Source organism: Equus przewalskii, chromosome 12 (genome assembly GCF_037783145.1).
Source record: "Equus przewalskii isolate Varuska chromosome 12, EquPr2, whole genome shotgun sequence".
Classification (NCBI taxonomy): domain Eukaryota; kingdom Metazoa; phylum Chordata; class Mammalia; order Perissodactyla; family Equidae; genus Equus; species Equus przewalskii.
This window is the reverse complement of record NC_091842.1, coordinates 8,331,705-8,348,613: the sequence shown is the minus strand read 5'-3', so window position 1 is coordinate 8,348,613 and position 16,909 is coordinate 8,331,705. Positions and strand designations below refer to the sequence as shown.

General features: G+C 40.9%; 1 protein-coding gene across 1 annotated transcript in view; it reads left to right on the top strand.

The window, feature by feature from the left end:
• Nucleotides 1-4,578: 4,578 nt before the first annotated feature.
• LOC103567379 (NXPE family member 3-like) overlaps nucleotides 4,579-16,909 on the top strand; it is a 93,908-nt gene continuing 81,577 nt past the window's right edge. Inside the window, exon 1 of the mRNA XM_070566278.1 lies at nucleotides 4,579-5,156. The gene's annotated coding sequence lies outside the window, so the exon portion shown is untranslated. The remainder of the gene's footprint in view (nucleotides 5,157-16,909) is intronic.

The window sequence follows — 16,909 nt, the reverse complement described above, 5'->3', positions numbered from 1 at the left end:
AGGGCTGGCAAGTTCAAAATCTGCAAGACAGGCCAGCAGGCTGGAAACAGGGAAGAGTTGACGTTGCAGTCTTGAGTCTGAATTCCACAGGCTGGAACTCAGACAGGGTTTCTATGTTATTATAGCCTTGAAGAGAATTCAATATTCATCATATCTAAAAAATACTTTCACAGTGTAAGGGAGGCAAAATTGTATCTCTGCCCTCTTAGGGTTTTCGGCTGGGTCTGAGAATTAAATTATGTCAGATTAACAGGAGAAAAGCATACAAATTTATTTAACATATGTTTTATGTGACACAGGAGCCCTCACAAGGAAATAAAGATCCAAAGAAGTGGCAATACCTAAATGCATTTATACTAGGTTGAACAAAGAGAAGCAATTGTGAAGAAGCAACTAAAATATGTGGGGAGGTGACAGAATGATCAGAATTATTTTTTATTTTTTTATTTTTATTTTTTGTGAGGAAGATTGTTGCTGAGCTAACATCTGTGCCAATCTTCCTCTATTTTGTGTGGGGTGCAGCCACAGTGTAGCTTGATGAGGGGTGCTAAGTCTGCACCTGGGATCCGAACCTGCAAACCCTGGGACCGTGGAAGCTTAGTGTGTGAACTTAACCACTATGCCACCGGCTGGCCCCCCAGAATTATTTTAATAAGATCTGTTTTACAAAATTCTCTAGGTCTCAACTTCTCATCCTTGATGATAAGAATGTTACTTTCCTTCCGGGATAAGGAGGACATTTCCCATACTAAGTTCTTATCTCCCGCTTTCTGGAAGAAGAAGGGGAGAGTCTGAGTGCCTTTTTTGCACCTACTGTTTTTTTCATTTTTTTATTTTTTTTATTAATGTTATGATAGATTACAACCTTGTGAGATTTCAGTTGTACATTATTGTTAGTCATGTTGTGGGTACACCTCTTCCCCCTTTGTGCCCTCCCCCCACCCCCGCCTTTTCCCTGGTAACCACCAATCAGATCTCCTTGTCAATATGTTAACTTCTACCTATGAGTGGAGTCATATAGAGTTCGTGTTTCTCTGACTGGCTTATTTCGCTTAACATAATACCCTCGAGGTCCATCCATGTTGCTGCGAATGGCCCAATTTTGTCTTTTTTATGGCTGAGTAGTATTCCATTGTGTATATATACCATATCTTCTTTATCCAATCATCAGTTTCTGGGCATGTAGGTTGGTTCCACGTCTTGGCTATTGTAAATAATGCTGCGATGAACATAGGGGTGCAAGGGACTCTTGGGATTTCTGATTTCAGGTTCTTAGGATAGATACCCAATAGTGGGATGGCTGGGTCATAGGGTATTTCTATTTTTAACTTTTTGAGAAATCTCCATACTGTTTTCCATAGTGGCTGTACCAGTTTGCATTCCCACCAACAGTGTATGAGGGTTCCTTTTTCTCCACAACCTCTCCAACATTTCTCACTCTTGGTTTTGGATGTTTTTGCCAATCTAACGGGTGTAAGATGATATCTTAGTGTAGTTTTGATTTGCATTTCCCTGATGATTAGCGATGATGAACATCTTTTCATGTGTCTATCGGCCATATTTATATCTTCTTTTGAGAAATGTCTGTTCATGTCCTCTGCCCACTTTTTGATTGGGTTGTTTGTTTTTTTGTTGTTAAGCCATGTGAGTTCTTTGTATATTATGGAGATTAACCCTTTGTCGGATAAGTGGCTTGTAAATATTTTTTTCCCAATTAGTGGGCTGTTTTTTTTGTTTCAATCCTGTTTTCCCTTGCCTTAAAGAAGCTCTTTAGTCTGATGAAGTCCCATTTGTTTATTCTTTCTATTGTTTCCCTCAACTGAGGAGTTATAGTGTCCGAAAAGATTCTTTTGAAACTGATGTCAAAGAGTATACTGCCTATATTCTGTTCTAGAAGACTTATTGTTTCAGGCCTAATCTTTAGGTCTTTGATCCATTTTGAGTTTATTTTGGTGTGTGTGCACCTACTGTTTTTTAAAATGCCTTTGGCTCAAAATAATTTTTATGTCAAAGAGGCATATTTTGGGGTGACATATTCTGGTTTCCATCAACAGCAACATCTAGACTGGTGTTTGACCCAACAACTGGGTACCATAGCCTAGCCAAGTTGACACATAAAATGAACCATCACAGCCACAAAACCCAAAAAGGATGGGTGCCCCTTGGCTGTGATAGTCTCTGTGGCAGCATTCATACCTGGGCCTCCTGGGTAATCCTTCCCACTGGCTTTCCCTCTTTTACCCCCACCCCCACCCAGGAGTATTATGGGATAACTGAGCAAAAGGGAAGGAATGTGCTTTGTAAGTACCTTTGTTGGGGGAAGCACTGATAAGCCAGAAGGGGAGGAAGCATTTGGGTTTCTGGGGCATAGCAGCCTGTGAGTGCCAGGAGCCCATGTAATGTTGCAGAGTCCACCTCCTTGCTTCTCTGTGCCCAAGAAGGAACAAAGCTTATCTGATATAGGAAGGCTGTCTTAAAGCCCAGGCCACTTCTATTTCTCAAATTCAGTAGTGCGTGAAAAACCAAAGAGAAGCAAAAACAGAGTACCAAAACTGTGGCATGATTGACATAGTTAACATTTAACAAAGGAATGCTTTCAACACAGAGACATTAAAAGCTTTATGATTTTGATGGTCATGCAATAATTACAGGGTTTACCAAGTTAATCCATGGGGAGGATGCTGTAATGAGACACCAGTTAAGTTCTAAGCTCAAAGTTTTCTTCATTTCTTGTGGCTGTGTCTCTGGCTGAATATATAACTTTAGAGGGCAAGTTCAAAACCTGCATTTGAGGCTCTTTGTGAATGTGAGGCCCAGGCAAAAAGTTCCTCTCGCCTTGGCCTAGGCTCCAGACACAGCTTTAATATGCCTCAATTTCTAGTTATTCTTATGACCCTAAGGATGAGGTCTCAGGCAGAATTAGTAATATGGTCATGAGTCATCCTCAGGCCCTGGCCTCATACTTTTTTTCTGGTTATAAATCACACTCAACTGAATTTATAGTGCCTTCTAGGACTTAAGTTTTTCCCCTCGTGCTGGAAAGGATTCATTTGTCCGTTACTGAGAGGTACTATATGCCAGGCATTGTTCTAGGGACTGTGAATAGAACGAAGATCTCTACCCTCATGGAGCTTGTATTCTAGTGGATGGAGACAGAAAACAAGCAGTACACATAAAAGGAAAGTTAAATAGCGTGTTAGAAGATGAAAAGTGCTATAAGAAAAAAAAAAAAACAAAAGTAGATCAGGGTGATTGGGTCCAGAGTGTGGAAGCAAAGGGAGCATGCTGCAGCATTAAATAGGGTGGCCATGGTAGGTCTCTCTGAGGAGAATTGAGAAGAGTCAAGTAAAGACTGGAAGGAGGTGAAGGAATCAGCCAGGAGGAAACCTGGGAGAGAGTAGCTGTGGCAGAGGTAACAGCGAATGCTAAGGCTCAATGTGTGCACATACATGTGTGCCTGATGTACTTGAGAATCTGCAAAGAGGCCAATGTGGCTGGAGCTGAATGATCAGGAGGGAGAATAACAGCAGATGAGCTCAGGGAGATAATGGGGGCCAGATTATGTAGGGCTGTGTAGGAATTTGATTTTTCTTCTGAGTTAGTGATTGTCAACTTTTTTCCCCCATAAGTATGCCACTTAGGAGCCTTTTTAGACAATTTTATCTTCCTAATTGCTACCCTTTCATAAAATTTTAATACCATAGATATAACACACACTTGCTTATGTACTGTGGCCCTTTGAGGGCCACAAACCATTGTAATATCAAAGATTTTTTCACCTCCCGCCCCCCAGGAAACAACTTTCATCCCCTTGGAGATGCTATTGCTTCTGTTGAGAATGCATGCTCTGAGAGAAATACGGAGTCACTGGGGAGTTTGAACAGAGGAATGACATGATCTCATTTTTAAAAGGATCATTCTGGCTGTTTTTTGAGAAAAGACTGTAGGAAGGCAAGTGTGGAAGCAAGGAGACCAGTTAGGTAAGGGATTATGGTGGCGTAGACCAGGGTGATAGCAGTGGAGGTAATGAGAGGTAGCCAGATTCTGAGTATATTTTGAAGGTAAAACCAAAAGGATTTCCTGATGAGCTGAATGTAGGATGTGAGAGAAAATAAAGAGATAAGAATGATTTTAAAGTCAGATGGAGAAAGTCAAATACCGTGTGATATCACTCATAAGTAGAAGATAAAAATGACAGACAAACACATAGCAACAAAGATTGGATTGGTGGTTCCCGTAGGGGAAGGGGGAGAGGGGAGGGCAAAAGGCTTAATTAGCCTCACATGTGAGGTGACGGACTATAATTAGCTTTTGGGTGGTGAACATGATGTAATCTACACAGAATTCAAAATATATTACGATGTACATCTGAAAGCTATATAATGTTATAATCTAATGTTACTGTAATAAAAAAAAAGAAGAAAAACAAAAGAATGATTTAAGGTTCTTGGCCAGAGCTCCTGGAAGGATGACATCAACTTAGAAAGGAAAGGCTAAGGGTGGAGCGGTTTATTTGGAGAGTGGGTGGTGGTGGTGGAATCAGGAGTTCGGTTTTGTACACATCTATCTGAGAAATCTGCTACACATTCAAGTGGAGATTTTGAGTACACAGATATATGAGTCTGGAATTCAAGAAAGAGTTCTGGGATAGAGATTTAAATGGGGAACTGTTGGTAGATGGATGGTCTTTTTCTTTCTTTCCTTTCTTTCTTTCTTTCTTTCTTTCTCTCTCTCTCTCTTTCTTTCTTTCTTTCTTTCTTTTTTAAGGAAGATTAGCCCTGAGCTAACATCTGCTGCCAATCCTCCTCTTTTTGCTGAGGAAGACTGGCCCTGAGCTAACATCCATGCCCATCTTCCTCTACTTTATATGTGGGATGCCTGCCACTGCATGGCTTGACGAGCAGTGCATAGGTCCGCACCCAGGCTCTGAAGGAGTGAACCCCGGGCTGCCGAAGCAGAACGTGCGAACTTAACCACTGCTCCACCAGGTCAGCCCCTGTATGGTCTTTAAAGTCATGAGACTGGATGAGCTCACCAAGGGAGTGAGTATAAATAGAGAAGAGAACCGAGGACTGATCCTAGGAGCATGCCAACATCAAGAGGTTGAGGGAAGAGGAGGAACTTGCAAAGGAGTCTGAGAAGGAGCAATCCGTGAGGTAAGAGGAAACCAGGAAAGTGAGATGTCCTGAAAAGCAGGTGAAGAGCATGTATCAGGGAGCCGGTGCAGATGCTGCTCATAGGTGCTGAGAACCTTTGGTATTTGATTGATAATTGGATTATGCACATAAAGGTCATTGGTAACTTTGAGAAGATCAGTTTCAATGGAGTGGTCAGAACAAAGTCTGATTGGAACCAGATCATGAGATAATGGGAGTGGAGAAAAGACATTGAGTAAATGCACCTGCTTTGAAGAGTTTACTGCAAAGGGATCAAAGAAACGGAGCAGTAGTTGGTAGAAGGCATATCAGTGATCAGATCAGACCTCAGTGATCAGTGAGTTCATGGGAGGGTTTTGTTAAGATGAGAGAATAAAAGTGTAGCTGTATGCTGATGGGAATAACTCAGAAAAGAGGAAATGATTGGTGATGCAAGGAGAATTTCTGGGGCAATGGCCTTGTAAAGGTGAGAAAGAATGGGGTTTCGGTTAAGGGTCTTCTTGGATAAGAGTATAGACAGTTCATCCATGGTAATTGGTGTGCAGGCCGATTATGTGGATGCAGATGCTGATAGGTGGGTAGAAATGTGGGTGGGGGAGTCTGTGGAATATTTTCAGAAGTGGGAACTGTGGTCTTTGGTTGAGAGAGAGGATAAGAGCCGGTATTGGAGTTTGAAGACAGAGACCCAGGTGTGAAATGGTCAGCCTAGAGTGAGTGGCTGAGAAAGTGTGGATGACAAGATCATTGGTGGAGAGCAGCTCGTTGAACAGAAAGGCTGTAGTGTTGAAAGGTTCACCTACATGGATTTTGAAATTGCTGAGTGTTAGGACAGATAGGGAATTGGAGAGAGTGACACTGAGCCAGATGCTGACATTGTTTAGAAGTAAGGAGGAAGTACATGGTGGCTGGTAGATAGCAGGAGCAACTTGCAGTGGGATCATAAAGGCCCTGAAAAATTGTTAGCTTGACTCCGATTCTTGGTCAAAGAAGTGGAGCTGGGAGTGAGGCAGGTGAGGGTGAGCAAATGTGATCTCAGTGGAGCAGCATGGTGCATTGGAGGGCCAAGGCCCAGAACCAGCCACCGAGGGACAGCCAAGTGACCAAGCAGATTGGGAGCCTGGGTAAGGAAAGGCTCTTCTTATGGCTTCATGAGAAGAGGAGTGTGTACTGGTTGGGACAGGCATTTGTATCTGAAAGATGCTGATGGTAAGACGGAGATGTGAAAATTCTCAGAGCTGCTAGTACAAGTGACCCCATACTGGCTGAAAGGATGGGAATCCAGTTGGTTTGTTGGCATCACTGTGGACTTCCCTTGCATCTGTAGAGAAATAGCCTTATATTACCTGTATTTGACATTATCAAAGCATCCTCTATTCAGTCTCTGAAACCTCAGCTCAGGGCTGCTATTAGAAACTTGCAAACTAAGAACAAGTTCATAAACTGGGGCCATATTGTCTCAACATTAGACAAAACAAAACCAAATAAAACAAAATTCAGGCCCACAAACATAATTTCCATCTATCTTTTTCCCAGTGAATCCTCCCTCTCCTTCATCCTCACCTCCCATTCCATGAGACCACTCACAAGAGATAAGGCAGCCAAATGTGGTGACCTTTTGCTTGCCTCAAAGAAATGACAACATGGCCCCTGCAGAAACAGGGAGAAGAATGGGAGACAAGGAAGGAGCTGAGTATGATAGGGAGTGGGACAGGAATGTGAACCCAGAGAGGTGTATGCTTGGGTGTGGGGGTCCAACTGAGCTCCAAATCATCTCAGAGAGATGGGGGAGATTGGCTCCATTGGAGAGATCTTTCCTTGGTTAGACTTGAGTGAGAATCCTTTCTGATATTGTCTTTCCCCTCAAAAACTCCTCCAAAGTTGATGAGATTGTAGTGTGATGAGATGACTGAATTTTATTTCATGATTCTTAACCTTTTCATCACCAATGACCTCCTTTGTATGGACTGAATGTTTGTGTCCCCCCACATTCATGTGTTGAAATCCTAACCCCTAATGTGATGGTATTAGGAGGTGGGACCTTTGGGAGGTAATTAGGTCATGAGGATGGAGCCCTCATGAATGGGATTAGTGCCCTTACAAGAAGAGACAGGAGAGAGCTTCCTTCCTGTCTCTGCTCTCTGCCAAATGAGGATAAAAGTAGAAGTCAGCAGCCTGCGATTCAGAAAATGGCTCTAACCAGAACCCAACCACGCTGGCACTCTGATCTCAGACTTCCAGCTTCGGGAACTAAATTTCTGTTGTTTAGAAGCCACCTAGTTTACGGTAATTTGTTATAGTAGCTGGAACTAAGACATCCTTCTTAGTCTCTTTTTAGAAAAATTACATTATGATGTAAACTTTTCCTCACTTTTGTTTTTCAAAACTTTAATTTCTACTTCCAATATCCACTGGATATTGGATACTTCCAGCAAGCATTTCTACTAAGTATTTTAAATGCTGAAAATAGTTCACAGATAGTCACAAACCCAACCGTGGGAACCCGACTGCCTCATTTCCTTTGTGACCCTCTTTGAGCAGCTCCCGCCATCAGTTCCTGTGTATGGTGCCTGCCACGTCCATATTACTATTGCCTTTCATCAGGGCTGACTTCATGTGTGCTGAAACCGTACAGTTGCACAAGGCCTGGTGCTTAGAAGGGCCTTTGCTGAGTTTAATGCTCTGCTGTCCCCATCTTGAAATTCGTAATAATTTTTGAACAAGGAGCCCCACATTTTCATTTTGCACTGGACCCTGCAAATTTTGTAGTCCATCCTGTTTATCATGATTGCTGGATATCCTGGGGGTGGTGGGCCCTGAATCACTCTGAGAATCTGCTCAGGAACTTGGCACGAGTGAAGGAGATCTCACTTCCTGACAATCTACACTTCAGACCCACTTTGTTTACTTGCATTAAAAAAATTTAAGCATGGACATGTATTCCCTCTTGCCTCTTCTGGCGGAAAACCCCTCCCACAAATCCTGTGCCTGTTGCTTTCATTTTTGTTTCCTTGTGCTTTATTTCATTTTCCCGCATGACCAAGTATGTATGTGTGAGCAAATATGACTCCCCTAAATGCCTGAGAGCTGCTGTGGGGACCCCTGCTCACCATCTCCCCCACCACTCTTTGCCCTTACCATGTGGGCACCAGTGCCTTTGCAAACAATTCCTGCTGCTGTTGATTGAACTTTCCCACCAAAAATGCAGTGAGAACCAAGGGTGGTGAAGGGCACAAGGGAAAAGAGAATGAAGGAGAAGGAATGGGAGAGAGAGGAGGGAGAAAAAGAAAGGAAGAGAGAAGTAAAGAGCAAGTAGGTGTAGGGGGGGAAGGTGAGGGTTGGGAAGTGCTTGGGATGAGAGGATGCTAAATGTCTCTACACAGCTGGTACCCTGCAAACCCCTCCCACCTAGGTAGGGAGACCCCTCAATGATCCTATGAGTGCTCTCCCAAGACCACAACAAAAACAAAACCAAGAAACCCTGAACTGGGTTTTAAGTCCAAACTCTTTAGTGAGGTATTAAAAAAACCCTTCATGATCTGGCTGCAACCTTCCATTCTAACTGCATCTTCTGCATCTGCCATCCTGGGATTACCCATCTTGGTCTCTCTGTATATGGTACGTCTATGTGGATGCTCTTCCCGCCTCTGTCTATCTGTGCACTATTTCATCCTTCAAGGCCCTCTTCAAACCACCACTTCCTCTGTGAAGATTTCCCTGTCACTAGATTTAATCTCAGGGTCTTCTGTGCTGTTCTAGTCTCTACAACATCGTACTGCTGCTACTAGTCTATGAGCTGGGGTTCCCCACTTTAGTTGTGAGCTCTTCAAAGCATCCCAGCAGCATATCCAAACCAGTTGTTGATCCATGTTTGCAGAATGAATAAATAAAAAGAGATAGATGAGGAAGGAGAAAATGGAAAAGAGAAAGAGCAGAAAAGGAAGAAAACCTGTTGATGCAAATAATCCATAACCAACATATAAATCAAAATTGAGGTGAGTTTATTATGAGCCAGAGTGAGAATTATAACCTGGGAAGGCCTTAGAAGGCATTTCGGCAAAGCATGGGTTTCACTACAGTCTTCTATCTTTTTAGAGCAAAGAACGTACATTAAACACACCCTGGGTACATTTTCATCAAAATTTCAAAGAGGTATTCAGTTACAAATTAGCAGGTCAACACCACCCTGATGTCAGGAAAGGGACTAATCCGGGCGTTACCAATAGGGCGTAGGAAGGGAAGTATGCATTCTTAAGCAGATGTACAATGTATGTTTGATAGGCCATAAGTCAGGCTTTTTAGTTCAAGCCAAATCAGTTTTGAACCCAAAAGTTACCCCATATACTTCAATATGTGAAAATCTCTTGTCAATTTCCCCTTCTGATCAATAATCTTTTAAAAAAAATTTTTTTATTAAGGTTATAAAAGTTAACATCCTTGTGAAATTACAGTTGTACATTATTATTAGTCATGTTATAGGTACACCACTTCACCCCTAGTGCCCTCCCCCCACCCCCCTTTCCCCTGGCAACCACTGATCCGTTCTCTTTGTCCATATGTTAACTACCACCTATGAGTGGAGTCATACAGAGTTCGTCTTTCTCTGTCTGGCTTATTTCACTCAACATAATACCCTCAAGGTCTATCCCTGTTGTTGTGAATGGGACGACTTTGTCCTTTTTTATGGCTGAGTAGTATTCCATTGTATATATATATATACACCACAACTTCTTTATCCAATCATCAGTTGCTGGGCACTTAGGTTGGTTCCATGACTTGGCTATTGTGAATAATGCTGCAATGAAGATAGGGGTGCATGGAACTTATGGAATTGCTGATTTCAGGTTCTTAGGATAGATACCCAGTAGTGGGATGGCTGGGTCATAAGGTATTTCTATTCTTAACTTTTTGAGGAATCTCCATACTGTTTTCCATAGTGGCTGCACCAGTTTGCATTCCCACCAGCAGTGTATGAGGGTTCCTTTTTCTCCACAGCCTCTCCAACATTTGTCACTCTTGGTTTTGGATATTTTTGCCATTCTAACAGGTGTAAGGTGATATCTTAGTGCAGTTTTGATTTGCATTTCCCTGATGATTAGTGATGATGAGCATCTTTTCATGTGTCTATTGGCCATCCGTATATCTTCTTTGGAGAAATGTCTGTTCATGTCCCCTGCCCATTTTTTGATTGGGTTGTTTGATTTTTTATTGTTGGGTTGTGTGAGTTCTTTGTATATTATGGAGATTAACCCTTTGTAGGATACATAACTTGTGAATATTTTTCCCCACTTAGTGGGCTGTTTTTTTGTTTCAATCCTGTTTTCCCTTGCCTTGAAGAAGCTCTTTAGCCTGATGAAGTCCCATTTGTATATTCTTTCTATTGTTTCCCTCATGTGAGGGGTTATGGTGTCCGAAAAGATTCTTTTGAAGCTGATGTCAAAGAGTGTGCTGCTGATATTCTGTTCTAGAAGACTTATTGTTTCAGGCCTAATCTTTAGGTCTTTGATCCATTTTGAGTTTATTTTAGTAAATGGTGAAAAAGAATGGTTGACTAGCTTTACACCTTCAGAGGTGCTGGAACGGTAGGAGAAAACATCGCTTGCTCCCCTAGAGTCTGCGATCGCTGCGGCGCGGGTCGGGAAGGAGCAGAGGAGGGGCTGCGCGACCAGGGGTTCATCCAGGACTCCTGCCACTGATTCAGTGGAGACCCGCTGATGGGGGGAAAGCTTCCATCCGCGGGGACCCCATAAATCAAGGGCCTTGGGAGACCAGAGAACAGAACTGATCTGAACCCAGACCAGCGCGTGTGAGTAACAGCCCCTCCCCCCCAGCAAAGCCAGTGGGTGCAGCCATCTTGCCCCAAGGCGGAGAGCTAACACGCCGCTCTTGACCCCCATCTAGTGGCGACAGGCTGTAACTGCAACTGAATTCTACCACCATGAGAAAAAACCGCTCCTCTACCATCCAGCAATTTATAAAAGCTCCAGAGCAGAAGGAAAACAATAAAAACACAGAATTAAGTCCTGAGGACTTGGAATTAGGTAAACTAAGTGATAATGAATTCAGAGCAGCTATAATCAAAAAACTCAATAAGGTAGAGAGAAAGATAGAGAAACAAGCCGAGTTCTGGAGTTACTTCACAAAAGAGATTGAACTCATAAAGAAGAATCAAACAGAATTACTTGAGATGAAAAACACAATGGACCAGATAAAACAGAATACGGATTCCCTGAATGCCTGTGTAGACAACATAGAGGAGAAAATTAGCATAATCGAGGACAGACAGGCTGAATGGTGCCAGACAGAGGAAGAAAGAGAACTAAGAATTTAAAAAAATGAGGAAATTCTCTGAGAGATAATGGATTCAATGAGGAGTAAGAACATAAGGATCATAGGAATTCCCGAGAATATGGAAAAGGAAAATGGAGCAGAAAGTGTGCTTAATGAAATTATTGAAGAGAACTTCCCAAATCTAGGGATCAACGGAGAAATGTGTGTAGAGGAGGGTTTTAGATCTCCTAGATTTGTCAATGTAAAAAGACCCACCGCAAGGCACATAGTAGTAAAGTTGGCAAATAGGAATGATAAGGAGAGAATACTCAGAGAAGTAAGGAAAAAAAAGAGAATAACCTATAAAGGAGCCCCTATCAGACTGTCAGCAGATTTCTCTACAGAAACCCTACAAGCTAGGAGACAATGGAGTGATATATTCAAAGCTTTAAAGGATAAAAACCTTCAGCCAAGAACACTCTATCCGGCAAGAATTTCCTTCAGATATGAGGGAGAAATTAAATCTTTTCCAGACAAACAAAAGTTAAGGGAATTTGTAACTAAAAGCCCTCCATTACAGGAAATCCTCAAGAAGGCTCTCATACTTGAAAAAAGAAAAAAGGGAGAAAGGGGACACAATCCACAGACTAGGGAGACCAATGGATAGAACCAGAACAGAATAGCAAATATTCAACTATAGCATTAGGGTAAAAGTAAGGAAACTACCAAAACAAGGATGATCTTAGCACTCTAACTACAAATTAATAAGACGAGTTGGAATAAAAAATGAAAATAATTATTTAGGAGGGGAAGAGCAAAGGGTCTAAATCAGTATTGGTCAAGTAGGTAAGAGACCACCAGAGAATAGACTATATTATACACGAGATTCTAAATGCAAACTTCAAGGTAGACAGTAAAATAAAGTACAGAACAGAGTCACAAATCATAGATAAGGAAAAATCTAAGAAACCCAGCATAAGAAATTGCAGTATTAAATGGGTAGTCTAAAGCACACAGGAAAAGAAACACAGGAAAACAAGATAATGAGTGACAGATTGACAGCATTAAGTCCACATGCATCAATAATCACTCTCAATGGGAACAGATTGAACTCTCCAATAAAAAGACACAGAGTGGCAAAATGGATTAAAGAACACGATCCAACAATTTGTTGCCTCCAGGAAACACACCTCAGCCCCAAGGACAAACACAGACTCAGGGTGAAGGGGTGGAGGACAATACTTCAAGCAAATAGCAAGGAAAAAAAGGCAGGTGTTGCAATTCTCATATCAGACCAAGTGGATTTCAAAATAAGATAGGTAAAGAGAGACACAGAGGGACAATATATAATGATCAAAGGGACACTTCATCAAGAAGAAATAACGCTTATAAATATCTATGCACCCAACACAGGAGCACCAAGATTCATAAAGCAACTATTAACAGACCTAAAGGAAGATGTTAAAAACAACACAATAATACTAGGGGACCTCAACAACTGACTCACATCAATGGACAGATCATCCAGACAGAAAATCAACAAGGAAATAGTGGAGCTGAATGAAAAACTAAAACAATTGGACTTAATAGACATATATAGAACACTCCACCCTGAAAGAGCTGAATACGCATTCTTCTCAAGTGCACATGGAACATTCTCTAGGATAGACCATACGTTGGGAAACAAGGCAAGCCTCTACAAATTTAAAAAAATTGAAATAATAACAAGCATCTTCTCAGATCATAGTGCTATAAGGCTAGAAATTAATTACAAGAAAAAAACTGAGAAAGGCACAAAGATGTGGAGACTAAACAGCACACTACTGAAGAAGCAATGGATCATTGAAGAAATTAAAGAAGAAATAAAAAAATACCTGGAGACAAGTGAAAATGATAGCATGCCATACCAACTCATATGGGATACAGCAAAAGCTGTATTAAGAGGAAAATTCATCGCAATACAGGCATATCTTAACAAACAAGAAAAATCCCAAATAAGCAACCTTAAAGCACACCTAACTGAACTAGAGAAAAAAGAACAAATGAAGCCCACAGTCAGCAGAAGGAGAGAAATAATAAAAATCAGAGCAGAAATAAATACTATTGAAATGAAAAAGGCAGTAGAAAGGATCAATGAGACAAAGAGCTGGTTTTTTGAGAAGATAAATAAAATTGACAAACCACTAGCCAGACTTACAAAGAAAAAAAGGGAGAAAGCTCAAATAAACAAAATCAGAAATGAAAGAGGAGAAATAACAACAGACTCTGCAGAAATACAACAGAGTATAATAGAATACTACAAAAAAGTATATGCCAACAGAATGGATAACTTAGAGGAAATGGATAAATTCTTGGACTCCTACAATCTCCCAAAGCTCACTCAAGAAGAGGCAGACAATTTGAACAGACCAATCACAAGGAAAGAGATTGAAACAGCAATCAAAAACATCCCAAAGAATAAAACCCCAGGACCAGATGGCTTTCCTGGGGAATTCTACCAAACTTTCAGAGAGGATTTAATACCTATCCTTTTGAAGCTATTCCAAAAAATTAGGGAAGATGGAACACTTCCTAACACATTCTATAAGGCCAACATCACGCTGATACCAAAACCTGACAAGGACACCACGAAAAAAGAGAACTACAGGCCAATATCACTGATGAACATAGATGCAAAAATTCTAAACAAAATTTTGGCAACCAGAATTCAGCAATTCATCAAAAGAATCATACATCAGGATCAGATGGGATTCATACCAGGGACACAGGGATGGTTCAACATCCGCAAATCAATCAACGTGATACACCACATCAACAAACTGAGGAATAAAAACCACATGATCATCTTGATAGATGCAGAGAAGGCATTTGACAAGATCCACCAGCCATTTATGATAAAAACTCTGAACAAAATGGGCATAGAAGGAAACTACCTCAACATAATAAAGGCCATATATGACAAACCCATAGCCAACATCATACTCAATGGGCAAAAACTGAATGCCATCCCCCTGAAAACAGGAACGAGACAAGGATGCCCTCTATCACCACTCTTATTTAACATAGTACTGGAGGTCCTGGCCAGAGCAATCAGGCAAGTAAAAGGAATAAAAGGAATCCACATAGGGAGGGAAGAAGTGAAACTCTCGCTGTTTGCAGATGACATGATCTTATATATAGAAAACCCCAAAGAATCCATTGGAAAACTCTTAGAAGTAATCAACAACTACAGCAAAGTTGCAGGGTATAAAATCAATTTGCATAAATCAGTAGCAGTTCTATACTCCAGTAATGAACCAACAGAAAAAGAACTCAAGAATACAATACCATTCACAATCGCAACAAGAAGAATAAAATACCTTGGGGTAAATTTAACTAAGGAGGTGAAGGACCTATATAATGAAAATTACAAGGCCTTTCTGAGAGAATTGGATGACAACATAAGGAGATGGAAAGACATTCCATGTACATGGATTGGAAGAATAAACATAGTTAAAATGTCCATTCTACCTAAAGCAATCTACAGATTCAACGCCATCCCAATCAGAATCCCAATGACATTCTTTACAGAATTAGAACAAAGAATCCTAAAATTCATATGGGGCAACAAAAGACCCCGAATTTCTAAAGCAATCCTGAGAAAAAAGAACCAGACGGGAGGCATCACAATCCCTGACTTCAAAACATACTACAAAGCCACAGTAATCAAAACAGCATGGTACTGGTACTAAAACAGGTGCACAGATCAATGGAACAGAATTGAAAGCCCAGAAATAAAACCACACATCTATGGACAGCTTATCTTTGACAAAGGAGCTGAGAGCATACAATGGAGAAAAGAAAGTCTCTTCAACAAATGGTGCTGGGAAAACTGGAAAGCCACATGTAAAAGAATGAAAATTGACCATTCTTTTTCACTATTCACTAAAATAAACTCAAAATGGATTAAAGACCTAAAGGTGAGACCTGAAACCATAAGGCTTCTGGAAGAAAACGTAGGCAGTACACTCTTTGACATCAGTATTAAAAGGATCTTTTCGGACACCATGCCTTCTCAGAGAAGGGAAACAATAGAAAGAATAAACCAATGGGACTTCATCAGATTAAAGAGCTTCTTCAAGGCAAATGAAAACAGGATTGAAACAAAAAAACAACCCACTAACTGGGAAAAAATATTTGCAAGTCATATATCTGACAAAGGCTTAATATCCATAATATATAAAGAACCCTCGCAAGTCAACCACAAAACATCAAACAACCCAATCAAAAAATGGGCTGGAGACATGAACAGACATTTCTCCAAAGAAGATATACTGATGGCCAATAGGCACATGAAAAGATGTTCATCATCGCTGATCATCAGGGAAATGCAAATCAACACGACACTAAGATATCACCTTACACCCGTTAGAATGACAAAAATATCTAAAACTTATAGCAACAAATGTTGGAGAGGTTGCGGAGAAAAAGGAACCCTCCTACACTGCTGGTGGGAATGCAAACTGGTGCAGCCACTATGGAAAACAGTATGGAGATTCCTCAAAAAACTAAAAATAGAACTACCATACGATCCAGCCATCCCACTACTGGGTATTTATCCAAAGAGCCTGAAGTCAGCAATCCCAAAAGTCCTGTGCACCCCAATGTTTATTGCAGCACTGTTTACAATAGCCAAGACGTGGAAGCAACCTAAGTGTCCATCAACAGACGAATGGATAAAGAAGATGTGGTACATATATACAATGGAATACTACTCAGCTGCAAAACAGAACAAAATCATTCCATTTGCAATAACATGGATGGACCTTGAGAGAATTATGTTAAGTGAAATAAGCCAGCGAGAGAAAGATAATCTGTGTATGACTCCACTCATATGAGGAATTTAAAATTATGGACCAAGAACAGTTTAGTGGATACCAGGGGAAAGGTGGGGTGGGGGGTGGGAACAAAGGGTGAAGTGGTGCACCTACAACATGACTGACAAACATTAATGTACAATAGAAATTTCACAAGATTGTAACCTATCAATAACTCAATTAAAAAAATGGTAAAAAAAAAAAAAAAGGTTGATTTTCATTCTTTTACATGTGGCTGTCCAGTTTTCCCAGCACCATTTGTTGAAGAGACTTTCTTTCCTCCATTGTAGGCCCTCAGCTCCTTTGTCAAAGATTAGCTGTCCATAGATGTGTGGTTTTATTTCTGGGCTTTCAATTCTGTTCCATTGATCTGTGCATCTGTTTTTGTACCAGTACCACGCTGTTTTGATTACTGTGGCTTTGTAGTATGTTTTGAAGTCAGGGATTATGATGCCTCCAGCTTTGTTCTTCTTTCTCAGGATTGCTTTAGCAATTCGGGGTCTTTTGTTGCCCCATATGTATTTTTGGATTCTTTGCTCGATTTCTGTAAAGAATGACATTGGAATTCTAATTGGGATAGCATCGAATCTGTAGATTGCTTCAGGTAGTATGGACATTTTAACTATGTTT